Source organism: Falco punctatus, assembly GCF_963210335.1.
Source record: "Falco punctatus genome assembly, chromosome: 12".
Lineage (NCBI taxonomy): Eukaryota > Metazoa > Chordata > Aves > Falconiformes > Falconidae > Falco > Falco punctatus.
In genome coordinates this window covers 12295614-12314126 of record NC_137592.1, presented here as the reverse complement: position 1 = coordinate 12314126, position 18513 = coordinate 12295614, and the positions used below count along the sequence as shown (strand labels likewise).

General features: G+C 39.1%; 1 protein-coding gene across 3 annotated transcripts in view; it reads right to left on the bottom strand.

The window, feature by feature from the left end:
* The window catches only part of CDC42EP3 (CDC42 effector protein 3), a 68838-nt gene that overhangs the window by 38779 nt on the left and 11546 nt on the right, over positions 1–18513 (bottom strand). Inside the window, exon 2 of one of the 3 annotated variants that reach the window (XR_013931321.1) lies at positions 10598–10843. The exons of the other annotated variants lie outside the window; for them this stretch is intronic. The gene's annotated coding sequence lies outside the window, so the exon portion shown is untranslated. Of the gene's footprint in view, positions 1–10597; positions 10844–18513 lie in introns of those variants that run through there. 3 annotated transcript variants of the gene reach the window in all.

Below are 18513 nucleotides of genomic sequence, written 5' to 3'. Positions count from 1 at the left end.
CTGCATGGGATACAAAATCAGGTTATCATTGATTTTTATTTTTTTTTGTCATGGTTAATTCAATTTTGTTTTACAAACAAAAAAAATTATTAGCAATGGTACTGACAGTTCCAGCCTGCAGATTAGCTTTATGATATTGTTTCCCTTCATTAGTCAGGATAAAAGAGTTTAGATTAACAAGGGCTAGCTAACCTTTCTCTGACTTCATAGATTTTTTTGAAGTCAGAGTTCCTTAGATACAATGGCTGAGCACAATTCATTTGATAAGTATCACCATCTCAACCTTTCTTCTCCTTTTTCTGGCATTCAAAATGCTGGCCTTTGAGAGCACATGCAGAAACGCATTTACAACAAATCAACAACATTGAGCTTTTGGTAGACTGAGGAAGACTGACAGAGCCTTTTTGGAAACGTTTTTGGAAATGGAGTGGGCCATCTTGGATTAGAGAACTTCAGATACCCCCATTCAGTCCTGAAACTCTCAAATGTCATCCACAACATTTCTGATAATTTTGCCTATTTAATAGGATAGTTTAGGTACTTGGAAAAGTGCTAGCCCAGGTCTTTACAATTAGTTAGAAATAGCCAAATGCAGGCGTCTTTGAAAGAAACTGATTCTTGTGACTACAGTCTTTAGACTACAGGAATTCTTCATAACAATTAGTTATAGACTAGTTCATGAATTATGTAGGCCATGAGGCCACGATGACTTAAGAGTTGCTCTGTGCAACCAAACAAAACAGTGTTTGCAAACCAAGTTGTCCTATTAGAACGTGGTTTCTGAAAAGCCTGATAAAGCAGTCCACAAGGGCTAACAGGCTATTGGGTCAAAAAGTTATGGACACCACACACACACCCAAACCACTCTTCATTAATGCTTTAATGGTGTATTTCTTCCTTACAGTACCAGTTCCTGACTTATCAGCAATCCCAGGATAAATGCATTTTTCTCCTGGGTGTTTTTGTGCTTTCCCCTATTAAGTCCATAGAGCACCAGAGCATTACAGGTCACTCCTCCTCACCAGAATACTCAGACACAAGTCCCTCACACTCTGTCCATCACCATTCATATTCTGTAAAGGAGGTTGTAGTTTCTGCACGGAAAAACTGTTCCACACAATAAGTGAAGGGAAGCTGTCTGTAACAACAGCTACTTTTGCTGCCTTTTATCCATGCCCCAGCAGATACTTCCTTTCATCAAATTAAGCCCAGTAAAAATCACCAGTTCAAAAGCTTCGTACTGTACGGCTATACAGCCAGATTGTCAAGAAGTATTTAAGCATTTTCACAAATCCTTTAACCTTAGTAATTAGCTCCTACCGCTGACTACTTAACTGTGCATCACAAGGGGAGCTGGGAATCTAGCCAGGTTAGTATTTTGTTCTTTTGGTTCCCACCAGGTATCTACCACACTTCAGATATCACTGAAAAGCCCTCCCCCCAAAAGTACAACAGATATAGACAGATGAAAGCTGTCATACAAAATAAACTTGCTGTTCAATGAGTTATGAGGACATTTTATACTTCTAAACTCAGTTTCGAAAATACAATTGATTGCATCAACCAGTCAAAAGCACTTCAAATCTTCCTTCTAGACAACAAAATGGTATTTTATTAGGATCTACAGAATATTAGGAGATTCACGTTATGTACCAAAACTCCACCATCTTAACTCAATGTCAGTACTGTAAGATACAAAAGTCATTCCTAAATAAGATCTGTACTTGTGCCACACGCAATGGCAACAGAACTGGTTAATCAACTGGATTACCTTTCAGTTTTAAGCTGAAAAAATCATTGCATTGTTTCTCCCCCTGATTATCAATCTACCCAAGTAACCCATTTAGTTAAACAAAATGTCCTCGACTCTAAAGAGAAGACTAATCTTGGCAAACAAAGCCAAATGGCAAAGTTGTTTTATGCTTATGTAGTGAACCCAGCTCTATCTCACTTCCCATGAATAACAAGTCAAATTCCTTCTAATTCTAATTCTTCATTCTTTCAGATCTTTTAATCTGGAATGAATGGCAATGTAGTGTCAGTGTGGTTCAGAGTCATGCCTGCTGGTCAGTAGTTTAGAATGAAAGACAAATCCTAGTTCATTCAAAGCTTTTGGGGCTTCCACCAGTTTCGATGTGTATCGGCACCCATTATCACTAAACTCCACAGGGTTTCAAAAAAACCTGAAGGACATAATGAAACATCTGAACATCAAGAAATAATAAACTCAAGCATAACATAACTTTAAATATAAATAATCCATTTTGACACACAAGACGACCACTGTGGTTTATTTAGCTCATAGCTCGGGGTGGGGAATATGCAAACACCCAAAACACAGCAACTTTTTGGGCATCCAAATCTCCTTTTGTTCTTGCACTATGAGAGCGCCCCAGTAAGGGGCAGTGTAAAACCACCCTACCTTAAAGGATGCTGCAAGAGACTCCAGTGTCAAAAAATAATCCCTCTGCATACAGTAGTCCCAGCAACTGTGAAAGCCTTGCCTTCCATTTGGCCAGTGCAAGAGGCTTTACACTTGAAGAGAACTTTCACAATTACATGCTTACTACAGGCACCATTTTCTCTGCTGAAAACAAAGGCTACCTTGTTGCAGATTTCACTAGCCACTTTAGTGAACATCTACAAATTACACCTTGTAAATAAAAGATAAAGGTTCCCTCCTATATGAGCAAGATTTCCACATACAGCATAATAGGCTTCAGAGCAACTGTACTTTGTTTCTGCATATCTATCCTCTTTGTCAACTACTGTCCAAAGGAGTACAGATTCCAAGCTACTCTGAACAGCTGAAATATATCATAACTCTGGAAATATTCACTTAGCCTAAAATACTGTTGTTACTCATATTTCATTTACAATTAAATAAGGAAGAACCTATATCAATATAACATGGTTTTAAAAAAAAAAGCTTTTAGTAGAAAAAAATCCAACTTTGGCAAATGAAGAAAGGCTTAATGAGACTAAGCCTAGAGCTCAACTCCTGCAAAACTAAAAAACTAGTCCACAAAATTTTCACAGGAACCTTACACACTGCCTCCATTCAGCAAGATTTAATGGAAGCACCAGTACACGTGGGCTAAGGGAAGGGACAAAACACACTACAATCTTGATACTAGGCCACAAAGTAAAGTTCACTTTGTCTGAAAATGAGACCTTTTTCTGATCTTGCTGCTAAGTCTCTGTTTTGACTAATTTCAGCTCAGTAACCAAGGGAATGTATAGTCAAACTGGAAAGCTGAATGAGAAATTACCAGAAAACCAAATGCATAACCAAAAGTCCATGGTAGACTGCCAGCCTACAGTAGAAAACCTTAACTTAAGAGAAAAACAACATGAAATTAATTTTATTCCAGTTGAAGACATAACCCTCTCCTGACAAGATCCAAGCATGTGCCAAGTCAGAGAAGTTTCAACCCAGTGAAAATTAAAGTTTTAGTTTGGCTGTAACACTTGCTCGTTTTCATTCCTATCACTTCACACTCTCACATAAGTGTTTTGCTTGGTAACAAAGACTAATATTTTCAGAGGCACTTCTCAATCTGCCTTACAAACCTTCTGTCTACTCAGCAGTCATCGCCTTCCAAACAGCTTAAAGTTTTCCATGGATGCCTTAGTTTATTCCACAGTCCATTTTAAAAGGACAAACTATCAGCAAATATCTCAACAGCTAAGCTTACAAAGCCAGAGACAAATGAGGGTCAAGGTGCAAAATTTTATTTTTGCACAAATCCCAAGAGGCTTAGAACCTTAAGCAGAAATGATAGAAGAAAATCCTGTTTCCACAGAGCAGGACCACTAGCAAATCTGTGCTCTGAGAAGCCCTTGGGCTTTGTCTTAGGCATCATGGGTAGAAGCATGTGAACTTCAGAGGAACTCATTTCCAAAGCATTGTTTAAAATAACATTGAATTATCTTGTGGTGATAGTCAGTAAGAAAAAAAAGTATGTACATTATACAAATATCCAAATGAGAATACAGTAACACAGCAAGAGGCAGACACAAACTATGCAACAAGCTGCTGCAACTTTTCTACGCAATGAAATACCTGCAAGCACAGAAGAATTAGGCTTTAGGGGTTCGTTTTAGGTACCAGTAACCTTCAGCAGCATAGTGTTGAGAACATCCTTGTCAGTTCTGTTACTTTCACTATGCCTGACACAACATCAGTGCAAACCATGTTTTTATTGTTTTTCTAAAAAAGCCTTGAACTTATGCGGTCACAATTCCTGAATGCTGGTAAAACAAACTCTCAGTATAACCAAGTGTTCAGGTAGAAAAAAAGCAACAGATGATGCACCATAGAGCTTGCCTCTCATGTTCCTGTGGACTTAAGTGTCCCTATCAACTGGCAGCCTCTGAAGATGAAAGGCCGCTTGTAGACAGGCCACCAGCGAGCCTGTGCTTATAGAGCCACCACCTTCTGAGTAACTTTAACCTAATCAGGTGGTAACACTTCTCCTTCCAGACTGTTCATCTAAATGTACCTTGTTTATAAGAGGCCCAGCCTTTGAATTCATCTGTATTAAAGTCAACTCCCCTGATCAGATTAGAAGTCATCACCCCTTTGTTTCTCCCTCCATCAAAGAATTTGCCTTTCTGATTAAAGCTGCAGATTTAATTACTTAAAAAAAAAAATCAGGTTAATCACACTTCAACTCATTTTCTCAGACTGCATCAACCTACTTTCCTAGATCAAATCTAACCTATTTTATCCCACTATCACATACAGTTTTCAGAAAGTGAAGGAAAAAAAAATAAAATCCCTAGTCCCCAGAAACACAGGTCAAGAGGGTACCCTATGATGCAGTTCATTCATTTCTCCATCATCCTGCAGACTCAGGTACTTTTTGCTAGTCCTGGAAGATGTTTGTCCACCCTCCTCTTAAAATTCCCTACAGCTGCAGACTGCACACATTAATTTACTTCACAGGGGCTAGTCATCAGACAAGATTAACCTAAAGTCTCCCCTGTCCAATTTGTCCCTCCAATCTGTGCCCTGATGAATGCAGTTCATTATTTTATGCATCTCCTTTCAGCCTTTTCTTCTTCAGATTAAACACCACAAAGATTTCAGTCTTTCAACACATGTCATGTTTTCTGGAACTCAGATTGCTTCCCCTCAACCTCCTTTTCTGGTCTTCCTCCCCTCAGCTCAAATCTTTCTTCAAATACAACCAAAAGCAAACACAATATTCAAGCAGAGGTTTCAATTTCTCTCTTAATAGAGTGTCTGCATTTTTCTTTCAGCATCACAATGTCGTTGGCTTATATTTAGTTTGTGGTCCATTGAAAACCTAGCTCCTTTAGTGAAGAACTGTTGTCTAGCCAGTTATTCTACATCTTGTTCTTGGCTATGCCCCTGTAACAAAGCCTCCATACTCACTGTATTGCATTCTATTAATTTCAAACACTTCAAATGGTCAGGATCACTTGGAATTTTAATCTGGGCCTCTACAGCATACAGTTTTAGCATCATCTGTTGATGTAATAAGCATACAGTGAAATCATTCATGAAAATATTGTGAAATAAGAGAGATGGAAGATAGCCCTGCAGAGTTCCACCTGATATATCTTTCCAGATTAATAGCAGCTAAATACTCCAAGATACTGCTATTTGAAGCAGCTTGAATTCTTGAAACAATTGTCTGCTCAAGGTAACTAAGAAAATGTGAATATGCTCCATAATACAAGTGTATTAACGAATGACAAGAAAGGCTTGGAAAACTTCAGCTATACACTAGCTGGGGAGAAATAATAATAATAATACAGCAAAGTAATTAATTCATTATCAGTCATCTTTAGAAGGGAAAGTGAAAGGGAAATGTAAGACAAATCGTATAAGGATACATTTTCATCACCCTTTCCCACGTAAATCAGAGATAAATAGTACACTAGCTCTGAGCAGTCCACCTGAAGTATTAATTGTCATTAAGTGTAAGCACAGACAGGGGCAGGCTGCATCCAGTGTCTTTCTCTCCAGGTATCCTCCATTTCTCCAGCACCCTCCTCTTCTTCCCCGCTAAAAGCTAGGTTCATGAATGAAGAAAAAACAAGTTCCTGAAATTATTTTTAATTGTTGACTCCTTTAAATATTGCTACCTTTCCCTGCATAATACCCTTTCAAATGGACGAAGCCAGAGTAAATTATATTAATCAGGGAACACTTTCAGCTCTAAACCATTAAAGTACTTGTGCATTATATTGAAATAAAGGAGGTATTCCACCTATTTAAGAGTTTTCATTTTACCTTACAAGAAAACGAAATGAAGCAAAGCCAACCTGGTTTGAAAAAGAAAAACAAAAATCTTTTTCATGGTTCATTATATCCTTCAGACAGCTGTACCAACACAGCAGGAGGGAGCTGCTGAAGTTATCTAATTTGGGGCTGCTGTCTAATTTGAGCAACTGGCCCCAGTCTGCAGTTATTATTTTATTCTGTATCAGTCTGTGAGATTACAAAGGCCTTTTATCAACCAGTAACCTTCATGCCTGTTAAGGTACTTGAATACTAATCGAGTTGTTTCTCAGTCATCATTTTTGATAGAAGTGAACAGGGGGAATTCCTCATGTGGTGATGCTGGGAAGTAATTTTAAGCCTTCAAATACCTTTCCCTCCCTCCCTCTCTCCCTCCTTTGAACCCTCTCCAATTTTCCAACATCCTTTTGAGAGAACATCAGAATTAGTGACAACATTTCAGTATCATCCTCCCTAACAGCTTATACACAGATAAAAATCACTTCTTTCTTCTCATCATTGCTGCCTTGTTTATAAACAAGATCATATTTCTGCTTTTATCCTCACCATCTTACAACAGGAATTTTCCTGTATTTACAAGTTAGGATAATATTACAAGCCACTTAAGAGTTCTTACGCTGGTGTAACAAAAATGAGTTCTCCAAGCAGAATAAACTACATTGGCAAAAGCAGAAAGTTGTTATCACTACCATTTCTCAGGTCTGAGTGGACTTCCTCATTCTATTTTTTTAGGATGAATACACACATTTATTCATTTAATCAACAAACTTTGCCAGCACAGCCAATGGTAGTGCTCATATTATACTGTTTATCCAGTAACACTCTATTCCTCGGGGGAAGAAAGCTTTCCAAGCTATTATTCTCCAGAAAATAAGCTAGATTTATATTGTTTAGGATAAAAAGCAAGGCCATACTTCAGAAAGAGAAAACATCATACTTGAACGTGCTCAAGCTGTCAATCAATAAATCAGTTGAGATTTCTCCATCTTCCTCATGAAGATACTTCCTCACCAATCTTGACCACCTGCAACTTTGTACTGCAACAATTTTACACTTATTTACAGGCAGCTCATAAAAATACTATGCAGCTCAATGCTGTATAAAAAGACCTCTGCATTATTTCAATAGAAATATGTCCCTCTGATACTGACTTCTTTCTGATATGTACTCTGAGTTTCTAAATGCTTTTTAATACTTGCTTTGTTGCCACTGCAGAGGACTAACATTCTAAAAAACTGGCTGTGATGCAGTATTAAGTCAAATGCCTTATAGTCTTCTTTTCCAGTTGTGCTTTTGACCACTTATTAGGATGTCTTAAATAATTCCTTTTTTTTTTTTTTTTATCAAGCAAACATTTTTTTCACCTTCCATCAGGTTTCAGTCACAGCTTTCTTTCAGCTTCTAACAGTTAGCATGTTTTCCAGAATAATAAAACCCTTTTTCTTCTCTTCTCCAGAGATAGGAATTTAATGAGCTCACTGTATTGTGTTGTTCAGCTCCATGGACCAAAAAAGGTCCCTCTTTATTACCTTCTCCTTAGCTTTGTTGGCTGGTACATTCATATATACAGATTTAATACCATATAGTTCAGTTTTATCATTGGCTTTCAAAAACTGGCTGAGTGCAAGACCATGCAGATTTAGGCATAGGTACATGTCAGTACAAAGTCTAGCACCTTAACTAATGCAGCCGCTGAAGGTGAGGTTATGCTACGTCAGACTGTACAGTGAAGCAGTCACGCTTTTCCTCCTACAAAGCCAGCAGACTAGATGAGCAAATAGCTGGGGACCATAAACTCATAAGTCACATGATGGAGAGGCTTAAAAAGATGTCCATCAGTTCTCTTGGGCCAAAGGAAAACAATTGTGAAATCTGGAACACCCCCAATGCACACCCACACCCCCAACTATAACCTGAGCTTATGTGCCACCTAAAAGGTTAGGTGGCTGCTCTGGTTGAAAAATCTCAACTGCTGAGGGAGAAGAAAGGAACAGTTTTTAGCCAGCACAGCTGCCTGACGCAGCTCAAGGCATGTTCATGTAAGTGATGGTATTGTCATATGGAAGAACTTAGGAAGATGTGGATTGAGACAGGCAGTGCTGCCCCTTTTGATGTCAGCCAGAACTCATATCAGTTTAAGTGGATTATGAATCCACACACTTTTTAGTTCTGAGCAGGTTAGCATAGATGGCTTTCTCTTTTGACACAGAGGGTGTAGTTCCCCAACCCAGCTCTGCTCTCAAGGCTGGTTTAAGAAGTTTCCACCCTGGATTCCTCACTCCTCGCTGCTGGTTCCCAGTTCTGCACCACAGTTCCTTGTACCCTCTGTGGCCAGGCAGACCTACAAGCCATGCTGCAAACCACTCACAGCAGCAGTTCTCCCCACTGACTCAGTTTACAGTAAAAGCTTACTGACAGCTGCAGTGTGACTGAAGGCAATCCTTCAAGGAGTTCAAGCTCAATATAACTGCTGCAGTCAGAAAGGCATTTTCCCCCCCTACTGCATGCACACACTTGACCCCTTATAAGCCAGTTCAGCACACTGAACTGGGTGAAAACTAAATAGGAAACGGGTGTAAAATCACAAGGCTAGGAGTAAGACTGCTACTTTGAGCTGCAACAAGCTCATGAAGCTGTCTCATGAGACACCACCCTTTGAGAGCATGGAGTTCTGGCAGAATGGATGAGCAATTCTTAATCAACTCTTCTGCAAGAAAAAATGTCCATGGAATTACAGCCAGATTTCACTCATTTCTGTTGTAAAAATGGCTTGGTATGTCCAGTAGCTTCTGCCTTACGGTTCCCAAGGCTGCTGTCATGTTGAGAAAGTTTTTTGAACCATATCTAAGATGATATTATTACTACTATGTTTTTAAAAGGATCTCTAGCTTAACATTACCTTAACTAGTAGCTCCTGGCAAAAGGCAATCTAAAATAAAATCATATTGCAAGATCTCAATAAAAAATAAAAACCAAAAAAAACCACCAACCAAAAAACCCCCAAAACCCCCTACCCTGAACTCCCCACCTCCAACTCTCAAATACCCTTCATCTCCAAGTCAAATATTCTTTATCATCCCCTTGAAACACACAAGTGACATAGGCATATTATAATCACCAGTTCTCCCATTATTCAATTCTCAAAGTGCTTCCATTGAAATAAGTATTTACCATCTTGAAGTGGCTGATAAACTATTTTTAAAACAAACTTGAAGGCCAAAGAGCCCTCAATATGTGAAGGCTAACAGTCAGGTAGAGGTACAAAGCTACAGAAAAATATAGGGTCGCACAGGACTCATTTGTTTTATTACATAGAAAAAGGATGAATCCTCTGCTATGTTGCAGTTTACCTCCTTCAGAGAGTTCAATGGTCATCAAAATGAGATCAAAGAGCATGGGGTTGGGGTAGATGGAAAAAAGGAGATTCTTCAATGAGTTACAAAAATCTTCACATAATTTCTTTTTTTGGTCCAACTTATGCCCATTTCTAGGAATGGGGATGAAATCATGGAGTAAATACGGCTTCTATTTTTTTTTTTTATATCTATATGCAATTTGAAGTAGATTGGCAATACAACTAAAGTAACTGTTTTATCACCCTGATATGAAACAAAAGGAAAAACAACAGAAATTCCATCTTCACTGTGAGTTTATAGTGTAACTCCTAACAAAACAACTTCACTATTTGAAGGCATCATTTGAGGGAAGTAAGAATCTGGAGGAATAAGTGACAACTGAAACACATCTCATATTCTGGCTTTGCTCCGCAGCATGTCAGTGGCACCTGTGACATGCCCCAGCTGATAGGGACACATCATGCTGGACAGCAGCACAGGGGTCCCCATTTCCTCCTGAGATCTCTCTGCCACAGATGCTTGGTTCTGTTAACTTGAGTTGCTTGTCCCAGATTGATCAGACTTCTTTTTTTCTGAAATATATCAAGCAGTATCACAGTGCATTCACTCTCTGTGCCAACAGTCGTATTTCACATACTGGTCTTAAAACCAGGCAGAGTTGATCAGTTTAATTTGAAAGAAATCAATATACTCAGCACTTGTACAGAGGTATACTGTCTGAATATTCAGATTGGCACAGTGACAATTCAGTGCTAAAGCTAGTTTACTGATTAGCCGTTGATATTTCTTTTAAACTGTAAGCCCCATGTATTTAATTAAACTGTCTGAAATGCTGCTGTCTCAAATCCCACTAAAGCTACCTCCTCAACACTCAGGGGTTTACCTCAGCCAGCACTCAGCACTTATCTTCCCGTCACTGCAGCCATATTTCAAAAGATAAGTACATCTCTAAGACACAGCTTACCCAAACGGTGAATGAGATGACAGCATCTGTGTGTAGAGAAGACTGGACCTCAAGCTTGCATGTGCAGGCAACATGACAGAATAATTAAATGGGTCAGAGAAACATGCTGGATCCAATGAACCCAAGCAGACCTAATGTACTGCAAGTCAAGTCCTGTCCTTTGCAGCTTTTTGGAAAAGCTTTTTGCAAACGTTCGTGTTCTCTCTGCACTCTGCAGGGGCTCCCGCTTAGAACTTTGCCTTGGGACTGCAAGAGAACATAAATCCCTCTGTTTAAAGGTCAATATTTCAAAGTGCTCCAAAATGGACATTTTGTTTTCAGAAGTAGTGTCAAGGGAAAGCGTATTGGCGGCAAAAAGAAAACTTCAAGTAGGCAGTCACATTAGGGTAATGTAATCATGACTCATGCTCCTCACCCATTTCCTGACTAGGGCTGTGCATGATCAAACGAAAACCAGCCACAGTAATGCTGCCACTCATTAATGTTAGCTAGCCTGAAAGGATTACAGGCTACCAGAAAACAAACTCATTACAAAGTATCCTATTTAAAGCCTGGCATAAATTGACACTGACACACACAGTGGTGTAATACCATACTCAACCAAAACAACAACTTGCCTTTGTTGCAAGAAACAAGTTACAACTTTTTATGATGAGCTCTCCTACCTGAACAAACCTTCTCACACACCTTAAAACACTGTAAATCCTCGGGGCACATAAGGAGAGGCACGGAATATCCAACTGCTAGTCAGTATCTGAAGACATTGAAGATACATGGCCCTTTTGAGGAGGATCGCAGCAAACTCAGACTGCTGTAAAGCAACTACCCCCTCCTCAGAAAGGCTGCAAAAGAACACGCAACGTGCTCGCCAAAGCACAACCTGGGCCTGAGTGGCTGTCACCTTATAAGAAAGGCACTGCAAGAGGCGGTTTCTGTCTCAGTGTTCAATCCTGTTGGGCAGCCCAAGTGAAGCGTGCGCTTAATGATGCAAATTGGTGTTAATTTGTATAAAGAGTTCTTTAGCAGAAAGACTTCAGATCCTTGCTGGGATCTTGGTCACATTTAATTTGTTCCAAAAGCCACATTAATAAAACCCCCAAAATTAATGAGATATTTCAACAGAAACTAGGCTAGACATTAGGTAACAAATGACAACACGCAGCTGCACCTCTCTGCAACCCTCACAGGCCAAATAGAAGCATAGACTCATTTACGTTGGAAAAAACCTTTAAGATCATCAAGTTCAACAAGACAACTCTTTTCCCTCGCTCCTACCTCAGAAGCACAGCTCTGCATTTGCAGGTCCCTTTCACTCCCTTTTACTCCTCAGCACCAGTTACTGTGTTCCTTATGCTACTTCCAACAACGGAGATAGATCAAAGGGGAGAGAGATCCTGAAGCTGACCATTAAATATAAAATCCATTGCCAAACCCATTGTCCACAGAATTAAGACAGATCACCAGTGACACTCCACTCCCAGGATATTGAGGAGACCTATACCAGGTGTCCAACAGCCAAATTCAACCATAATTTAACAACCACCTGGCTTTTCAGCAATGCCGTAGCTTACCTCTTGGAAATCTCAGACATTTTGCCCCTCATGCTACAGAGTACTGGGGGACACATAGGAGAATCAATCAGTTGCACAGGGCAAAAGTTATATTTAGGTCTGACTAGACCAACACCAGCTAAATATACTAAGCCTATACTTTATCTGTGTTGCACTAATTACTTCAGAGTTGAGAGAAGCCAGTTCTGAAACAAAGCACACACATGCCAAGACCTTACACTGTATTGTGACACTTGCTGCTAGACTGTTATAACTCTGCTTGGTCATCACATGTCATATTTATACAACTCTAGCAGTACAGAAACAAGGTGCAGCAATCCCTTTGGGCATGGGTGCACCTCTTGTCTTGACCAAGAATGAGCTGTTACCACATGCTCAAGTCTTTTGTGTACTAATTCATACAGCTAGTGTGGAAGGCAGTGGAGTGTAGGCAGAAAAACAGAAGAACATAATTTGGGGACCTGCTTTCCTGTGTAAATGGCACATTTATTTACTTAATACTTCAGTAAGTAGATAATATTAACTTCTGGCTTTAATGAAGGTTATTTAAAACAAGTTTCTAATGGCTCTTGCAAGCTTCAGGAAGTCAGAATTCAAGTCATGGTAGGAGCGATATGTTGATAAGCGTGGTTTACCATCCTTTGGAAATTTAAGGAAAAGTGACACACACATTGTACAGCCCAGGACAGACACTTGCAATGCTGACAAAAACCTCTGTTCAAACGAGGCTGGGGGGAGGGAATCAAAGCAAAAACAACACAAACCACCAGCTTGAACAAAAAAGAAAACAAACAAACAAAAACCACAATAACTGTGACAAAAAGATCCCACCAACTCTGAAAACAATACCAATGTAAAGATGGTCAGAATCCAAGCCACAGAAGTGGCCAGCTAGTCCTGCTCTCCTTAGTAGGCAAGGGGAGCAAAACTGAGGTCAATTGCCCAAGTGCAAATCCAATCCATATTCAGAAACACACACACACACTTAATACAGTAACAATGTACCCGGATTGCATTAATTTAAGGCATAGTGTGGGGATCTCTTCTCTTGTAAAAGTCCATATTGTTTCTTTAGCAGAGATAGCCTCTGTCAAAACGCAGGGAAGCAACACACGTCAGCTCCCTGAATTACAGAAGAGCACATGGCCAGAGACAGTACACACAAGAAATTCAAGAGGGAACTTGCATCCAAGGAGGGCATCAACATCTCAGTGTTGCTCCTTCAGTACTGGACAGGAAGAAATTATTGGCTCTCTGGATATAGCTCACATGGGAAGGAATAGAAATATCATAACCAAAATTCTTTGAAACACAGTCCTAGCAAAAGGCATCTACAGTAAGTTCTAAAAGGACGATGATATTACCAAACTGGCATTCCTTCTCCTCTGTACATGGGCGCTACCAGGATTCACCAGACGTATGCTTCTTCTGGTTGTGGAAGCTGTGGGGCAGCATACTTGGGCTCCAAGGAAGGAGCCCAAGGAGATCCTTACTGGAGGAAATTGTTAAATTGTTCACCAACAGCTACAAAGATCCATGTTGGAAATAATTCGTCAACATTCCTATTGCTATAGTCCTATGCTTCTTAAGTTAAACTCTTGGGGAAAAATGGGATTTTGTTGCTGTTTTGTTAGTTTAAAATCTCAAATGCAGAACACTAAATATAGGTTATCCTGCAATAATTCAAATTAAATATATACATTTTCTGAGACAAAAATCCTGCCACCCTAACTACTGTTAAACTCTTGCCATTCCTGAAAAGACCATAATCCATTCACTTTAGAGAACAAAAGTGGGAAGGCAGAGACATTTAGCATTGGAAGAAAGGCCCAAGCAACAATGAAAAGAAAAAAAAATCTGCACCTAATTAGTAAACCAAAACTCTCCAAATACAACACATTAGCAGCTTGCAGTAGAACAGTTAACTTTTAATAGTCGCCAGGTTCCCAGGTTAGCAGCTGCTGATTAAGAAAGTTCACAGCTCCCAAAGTGAATATTTCAGACTGTCTGAAAGGAGGCAGGCAGTTTCACCCAGGGTGCCAATACAGGCTGAAAGAGCATTACATCTTAAAGTGAAATCTCAACTTTAAAAACAAAAGTATTATGAATACCTGAAAATCGAAAATACCTGAAAAATACAGAGAGGCTCTTAATCTGCCTTGCATTTTGGCTGTTACATTCCCAGTGGCTTACTATTCAACAAGACGAACCAAGGACTGCTTTAGAACTTGATTAAGCTTAATAAATTATGCCTTTTGCTAGTCATCGTTCTTATGCAGAAGATACAGAAATTTTTCTGATATGTCTTTCCAGACACCAAAATGTTCTTCTTGGACTTTTCACTGAAAGGCTGTCATTTACTAGGCACCTGGATATAGCCATTTGCTCCTTGGTCAAACTTAGCATTCATGCCCTCAGCAGAGTGCAAAAAAGGGTTTTACCCACATAATGAACATCTTGGTATGCACGCTGCATTTGGAAAGCAACAGCCCTCACCCCAGCAAGTACAATGAACTCCTATTTCTGTTCTTTTTCCTAGAGTATTCCAATAGTAGATGCAGGAAGCAAGAATGAAACAAAGTTAACATGTCAAAACATTATAGCACTTGACGGCTACTAATGACACTTTTCTGATAGCTTAAAAAACAATAAAGATTAACTGCTTGAGTCACTTGGTGTTACACCTCATGGTTTTGTGCTGTAGTCACAGGAGGCTATTGCAATTCCCTGCTGCATAAGAGGGTACTGACAAGGAAAAGGTAAGGTCCAGCAATTCTGTGTTTGGCCATCACCATGTCCAGTCCTGGTAGCCACAATTCCAGGAGAATGCCACCAAAAAAAAAAAAAATTCAGAAGAGCCACAAGACCAATACTATCATTTATGTCTGCTAGACTGAAGCTAAACAAAGCAGGGTAAGAAAGAAAATGTACTTTTTCTTGACAGTAGAACAATTTACCAAGGCTTGTGGTGGATTCTGTGTTATTTGGATTTTTGTTAAAAAAACCCAACAAAACATCTAAAACCTGCCCATTGACTCCTAGCTCTGCTTGAATTGTTTGAATCAGATGTACTGACAGAACTGGGTAACAATTTAGAAAAGGCCTACAACTCGTGACAGACAAGTTCCCAATGGTCTATTCTGGCTTTTATCATTCAAGATATAAACAGTATTCTTCCCCAAATATGTGACATTTCTCTTAAATTTTGAAAAACATTTTTATCTAGGGAAAGCCATACTAAATTTTTAGAGTCCTTTTGTCCACAGATTGTTTTCTTGGCCATCAAGATGGTTACAAAGGTTGAAAGGACAAATCTCCTGGAAGTTAGCAAAATAGAGCTCTGATCTAAACTGTTGTGTTTGGAAAATTCTTGTCTTTCAGCACTAAATAGAAAGAAAAAAAAATAGATATCTATGTTTGACACTACTTCACATCCTGCATGTAGAACTGAATAAACTCTTTCCTGTCAAATTGCCACGAACAGTTTGAGATCTGCAAGCTTTAAAAGCTGTTTCTCTTCTGATGCTGTGCAAGCAGAAGGGCACACATTTCACAACAACTTAGCCTGGTTAGTGAACAAGGTAGACTAAATTTAAATTACAGACATTTTAAAGTACAACTTCCTAACAATGGTATCTCAAATCCATGACCGAGCAGAATCCAGTGTCCAACTTCAGGTACTTACTTTTGAAGAAAAGCACAATGAAAAAATGTCATGTGGCTTCATTCCCTTTTACTCAACAGAAATTGACATAGTTCTTGAATTTGACAATACTCTATCCTTTCTTTTCAAGCCACATCTATATATTATTGCTATCGTTAAACTTGACTTTGGGACCATATTTGTACATTCAGGACATTAACCCCAAACCTACAAACTCTGAAATGCAGAAAGCCAAGACAGCTACTTCGCCAGATGGACTGAAAAAACACACTGAATCAGAGCACCTGAAAAATTATCTGGTACCATTTCAGACGAGGATTTTTAACGTACACAGATTTTTTAACATACACACACAGCTGCTCCTACTTCCACAGATACCACACTGTTTTATTACAGAGAGTATACACACAATTTCTTAAATGATGCCTTTTTAACATGTCCACCTACTCTTCAGATGTCTTGGAAGCTTCCATTTTAAAGCTCATTTTCAGAGTTGTTTGTAAATATCAGACTATGCCATTCAAGCCAACACTTTCTACCTTTCATCTGCAGCAATCTGTATATGTTTGTTTATTGGGAAGATTATAAACAGGTGGGAGAATTTTAACTGAAGTTGTTAAACTGTTCCTCTACTGAGACAAACCAAAATTACTTATTTCTACTCCCCTGGTCTACTGTAACAGCTTTTACTCCTATGCATACATCACCCATCAAAATTCACAGCCTTACTAAAATGTTCTGACACTTCTGTGCTGTTAAAGCTAGTCCTGACATTCAAGTTTGTATCTGGGAATGTGTCTTTTCCTGTCACTGTGAATTACCAGGACAGTCAGTTTTGAGGTTTTTAAACTATAATTTTTGTGAGATTCAGTAGCTTCATGTCTGCCAGCTAGTCTTCCAAAATCCCCTCTCCATTAAAAATACCACCCCTCCTGCTTACATTGCTCTATACCCACAAACAACTCAACACAAAGGAATAACCATCAACCTAAATTCAGAGGAAGGACAGAACCTCTGCATAGGGATGTAGAGAGAGACAGTGGAAGTGGCTAAGTCATAGACCCTTATGCATAGATGCAAGGGAGAAAGACATGTAAGCAGGCTTGATGCATGAAAATTAGCTGGAATTCAGCAACAGGAGTTAATTTCATGTTTAGACTGCTCATTTGGACATTGAGGCCTGCTTCTTTCCTTACAGTTTCATCAGTTTTATGTTGATTATAACTGTATTTTCAGTGATCACTTGAATACACTTAAGGATTTACATTTCAATGGATATACTGTTCTTACCAAAGCCAGTGTAAAAAAGCTTCCAACTTCTCTGCTGTTGCTTCATTAGATACTACTCCTGTCTCTTCCTCCTATAAGGTTGTCAGAGCATATCTCAGCAATTCAACTGTTATACTGTTGCATAGTCCTCTGCCAAAGTATAGAGGTACTGTTGTAGTCTCAAGTTAAAATAACTACTGCAACTACAAGTGAAATTAATTCTTAGACAAAAATCTGAAAGCTGTCTGCAGCATAAACTGCTTGATTGTTCATTGCTTTCATTTGGAAAGGTGTGTTTAATTTTTGTCCTCACAAATTCCTTTAGGAACTCCTACAGATTCCTAACCTACTTGGGCTTTTGCTATTACAACTTTTCTTCTTTGGAACTAGAAATATGTATTTTTAAGAGAGTTGTTCAGCCCACTGCCACAAAATGGATAATTTTGTTGTCTAATGGTTGGACTTGATGATCTTAAAGGTCTATTCCAACCAAAACAATTTTATGATTCTATGTTTTTGACCTTAGTGGATCTTATCTAAAAGACTCTGGAGATTGAGATGGGTGTTCATCGTGCCAAAGAGTGCATACAGACAAAATCAGAAGAAACATAGCCTCCCTCCTCACTAGGAATCATGCTGTGCAAGTGGGACAGGGACATACAGGAACAGAGCAGCTGCCATACAAATTACTTGTCTGCTCAGTCCACTATGTTGTTCCTAACAACAGATTTTCTATTCAGTCTGTAGGACTTCTCTGTACCACTAATTACTTTGCATATCATTAATAAGAAACAAGTTTAAAACAGATACGATAACATTACCAATCCAACCTTTTCATTTAAGGTTTTCTTCAAACTGACTAGATTCTGCAATTTACTTCCAGGCAAGATGACCAAACTGAGCAATGTATTACTATAAATTTGTACTATTGTAGCATCAGAAGACCTAATCACAAGCCAAGTGCCTAGTATACTAAGAATTATGCAGACATAAAACAACAACAGCAGAATCTCACAAAAGATATTTCCAGTTGTTGCGTCTTTTGGGGAAGAGAGTGCTGTTACCTTTGCAACAGAATTGTAACTATTGTGAGCACCACCGCCCTCCTATTTCAGCTTTCCACTCCAAGTGTTTGGACTGAAGTAAAATACAATTCTTTGTGCCATATATACAGCCTATGCGTCGACACACTACTCCATTCTTTACCTTCATGTTCCCATCTGTTTTTTTAACATCCAAGCAGAAGCGATCCCCAGATACACTGCATCTTACCCTTTCATGAACTGTGGTTATTCTTACAAGGTCATCTGCTAGAGAGACATAAGCAAGCAAAGAACCAGCTTAAACTTGATGAAGAGCAGTAATCTTTTGTATCTGGAGCAAGAACATGTGAGCTGCATCTGACATGCAGG